The following is a 4,574-nucleotide window of genomic DNA, read 5'->3' on the forward strand; positions in this document are numbered from 1 at the left end:
CCCAATTTTCCAAATTGGTCCCAAAAATCTACATGGACTTATCTTAAGGCCCAACCATTTATTCTAGTCCAAAAAATTGGCATTCTGATGGCCCAATACCTCATAATCATCAGGGCCCAATTATGTCCCACTTATGGCCCAGTTTTCCAAATTAGGCCCAAGCCTTTCCAATGGGCCTTATCCTAAAGCCCAATAATTTCCTTAGTCCATAAACATGTTTCCATTTGGCCCACGAAGGCCCATAGCAACCCAGCCCAAGAAATGGCCCAACAAGAACCCAAACCCAATTAGGGTTTTTCACATAAAATGACGATTAGGGTTAAGTGTTCCTACTTAACCCATTAAGAACTTAATCCATTAAGTCCATCACTCCACTAGTCCAAACATACAATGTGGTCGGGTGTAACTCAAAATTCCAAATCCAATGGTCCAAACGCGGGTCCCGACAAATCCAAAATTCGCATTCCCAAAATTAGGGTTTTCTAAACCCTAGTTAGGGTTTCCAACCCAATTGTGTGCCAATTAGTCAAATGGTTAGGTTTTTAGGTTAATTAATTATTAATTAAGTTGGGCACCACCCACTACCACCTCGGGTAGTGGTGGTTAATGGCGGCTTACGGTGGTGGTGACGAATTTCCTTAATTATTCCGGTCAAAATACAATTTTACAACGAAATATCCAAAGGAAGTCACACACACAAATAACACATACACACACACCCAGCCACCCTTGTGGCGGCAGACGGTGGTTGGAGGTGGCAGCCACCACCTCACGGTGGTGATGGTGGTGGCTTTTCTCGTGAAATCCGGCCAAGAAACACCCAAACACCACTTCAACTAAAATAGACACGCATATAGCACCATTTCACATACACAGCCACCTCTCACGGTGGCTGGTGGCGGCAGAAGGCGGCAGCCACCATGGCTGGCGGCCATGGTGGTTATCTTCTCAGTTTCCGGCCAACAAACGACTACACACACATGCTTTCTGTTTGCAAAATAAACTCAGCCACCCACCTGGTGGCGTACTGCGGCGGCGGCGACTCGGAGTAGCGAGCAGTAACAACGGCTATCGGTGGCAACAACACTCCACATCCACACGGAGCGGCGACGACAATAGCGCATCAACAGAAAGGGGTGGAGAAGAGGAAGGTTCTCGGTCTCCAACCGGGATAACGGCAGCGACGTCCGCGACCACCCTTATTGATGGAAACCACGACCAGAGATGACCTGCAAAAGAAACAGTTGCGATGGGCGACGGCGGCAGTGGGCGGATGCAATTAACGGTTGTGGGACGGAGCGGAAGTAGGAGGAGAAGGCTGCCGCAGCGGGGAATGGAGGTTGCGCCTCCACCGGAACACGACAGCGGCGATAGCGACATTCAAGTGGCGGTGGTTCTCCGACGGTCTTTGCTATCACCGGCAATAGGGACGTGTGAGGCTAGCTTCATCGGCAACAATGGTCCGCCGGTGACCTTGGTTGATCGGAACAGCAAGGGGGGTCGGGTGGTGGCGGCTGGACAATGGAGAAAGAAAGGTGGTGGCTGAAGTTAGAGCTAGGGTTAGGGTTACATGGTGACGGGTTTATAAGTCCCGTCCCATTCAAACATTGATCCATAATGACACATTTAGTCCCTGCTTCTCCTTTTTCTTTCAAATTAAATCCAAATGTTACCAAATGGCCCCTCATCTACAAAACCTTTTCAACTTAGGTCCAAAAATTACTCTTTAGCCCCTGCTTCCATAAATCCTTTCATAATAAGTCCAAATGATACCAAACACCCCCTGACCTCTAAAAATCTTTACAAAATAAATCCCGGAATTACACTTTAACCCCCCGAAGATTCAAATCTTGTCATTTGGCTCCCCGAAGCCAATACCCCACTAATTATTATTTGATTTTAGCTACAATAATATAAAATAATAATAAAAATTACGTCTCAGGGTTCCGGGTTTATTATTTAATTATTCTATTTTAAACAGAATGTTACATATTCGTAGATATAAAATACGTATACAGTTTAAATCATTTAAAACATGTATAAATCGTTCATCCAGCATAGATATCATGAACACAAATAATATGCACACATAGCACGTAATTTATATTAAATACTTCATATGTATGTGTAAGTAGGGATTCGCAAGATCGCGAAATGTTTGGTCAAGTCCTATAACGAGCGAGACATTAGTCAATTTTGAGTTCATGATATCTATGCTGGATTGACTAATAGGAAAGCCGTGGAGACGGCAGACTCTGCTAATTCTTTATCACTAATTCTTTATCAGTATGCTTAGGAAGCAAGTTTTTTAGGGCCTGGAAGGAGGAAGAGCTTCCCCTTATCGATCCCCCTGGTCGGGTACTACGACATAATTGACTAATAGGAAACTGAAAAATCTCTTTCTATTCACAGCGTTGGAAATGCCCGAATAAGTCGGCTCTAGAGCAGTCATTGAATGCGCGACCTCAAATTTTATTTCGCTGGCAAGAAGGTAGGTTAACGTAAGAGGGTTCGACAAAGCCTTTCCGTTGGGAAATCCCTAATAAGCTGCGCTAAAGACTGTTAGCCTTCTCTTTAGTAGTTTCGCGAAGGTGGAGTCTAAAAAAATGTAACATCTGCCGACTCCTTTGCTCAGTGAACCCCGCATCTGAGGGTCGGGGCGTGAAGGCCTGTCGGCTTTGGAAATCTGACGATTACCTAAACCTAAAGGCTGCGAGTACCGATGCTCGAGACTTCGCCCCTTACTCCGATCCCGCCTCGAATGAAATGACAGTTTGGGCACACCATCCTGCCGAGAGATAGGCTAGTTTGCTCAAAGCATCTGGTATGAGAGCAACATCTTTCTCTCCCTCATGCACCGTCTTTTGTGTTTTTGGTCAAAGGGAGGAGCGTTAGCAAAGGAAGGAGGAAAGTGGAGGAGCTTTAGCGACGATGATAGCAACTATGATAGCGACGATGACGATAAAGGGAGAGCCCTTTGAGTTTGATCTTTCACTTCATTCAATCATAAAGAGCTCGATCATCAACTAATAGATAGAAATTATAACACGAGGATCATCAACACACCGGCTAATAAAAAGTACGTAAGGTATACGCCTTCCTATTCTCATGTCTTAAGAGATTTGTGCAACTTTTGTGGAATGAGATACTTAACCAACGCGCAAGTGTGTCCACACCTAACCATTGTCTAGACGTCAAGTCAGTTTGGGGGGTGTGGACACAATTGCGCGAATTCGGTGTGGACACAAATCTCTCCACGGAACCCCTGCTACATCTTTATCAGTATGCTTAGGAAGCAAGGTTTTTAGACGTCTAGACAATGGTTAGGCGGAAAGGGTATCTCTTCCTCCTTCCAGGCCCTAAAAACCTTGCTTCCTAAGCATACTGATAAAGAATTCGCGCAAGAGGTCTTTCCTTTTGTCGTTCAGTCCTTCTCTCCTTCCATCTTTCCTTCCTTCCATGTAGGCCTCTTGCTATCCATATTGAAAAAAGAGAAGAAAGGGAAATGAAGACTAGCCAAAAGACCTAAAATATAAAAAATAGAAAAGATCTAACTACTATATGGAAGTAGTAAAGCATAGTTCTAATCCTAGGATTACATATCGCTCATCGGCCCAGAACTCGTATCAACTTTTGCTAATTCTTTATCACTAAGTGCTAAGTCCGACAGTGCTCTCCACGGAACCCCTGCTAATTCTTTATCACTAATGTCGTAGGGATTCGCAAATCTTCCAGACGTAGAGCACGCAGGGCTTTGAACCCAAATACATTACCTACAATGGAAGTAAACATGTTAGTAACAGAACCTTCTTCAAAAAGGTCTAATGGGTAAGCTACATAAGCAATATATTGATTTTCTTCTCCAGGAACAGGCTCGATTCCATAGCATCGCCCTTTGTAACGATCAAGGCTCGTAAGTCCATCGGTCCACACAGTTGTCCATGTACCAGTAGAAGATTCGGCAGCTACTGCGGCCCCTGCTTCTTCAGGCGGAACTCCAGGTTGAGGAGTTACTCGAAATGCTGCCAAAATATCAGTATCCTTGGTTTCATACTCAGGAGTATAATAAGTCAATTTATAATCTTTAACACCAGCTTTGAATCCAACACTTGCTTTAGTCTCTGTTTGTGGTGACATAAATCCCTCCCTACAACTCATGAATTAAGAATTCTCACAACAACAAGGTCTACTCGACATGAATTAGGCGTTAATGAAACTTTTTACAGGAACCTTTCACAAAATTCCCAACTAATAGTAAAATTATCAACTAATCAGAATGCTTGATTATTAGACCATGGTATTTGATTCGGCAAATACATCATTATTGTATACTCTTTCATATATATGGCGCAACCCAATTCTTATTTATTTATTTTTTGAATCGAAATAACTAAAAATCACCCAAATACTAAGAAATTCCCTCTTGACAGTGATATATGTTGTAAGTGATGTTGTATATGTAAATCCTAGATGTGAAAATATGTGGAATTTTTCTATGAGAAGGTAAAAAAAAAAAAAAAAGAACAACAGGATATACCTAAATGAATAGAAATAATAAGAGCCGATTATATAGA

Source organism: Lactuca virosa, chromosome 3, assembly GCF_052849685.1.
Source record: "Lactuca virosa cultivar CGN04683 chromosome 3, Lactuca_virosa_CGN04683_v6, whole genome shotgun sequence".
Taxonomy (NCBI): domain Eukaryota; kingdom Viridiplantae; phylum Streptophyta; class Magnoliopsida; order Asterales; family Asteraceae; genus Lactuca; species Lactuca virosa.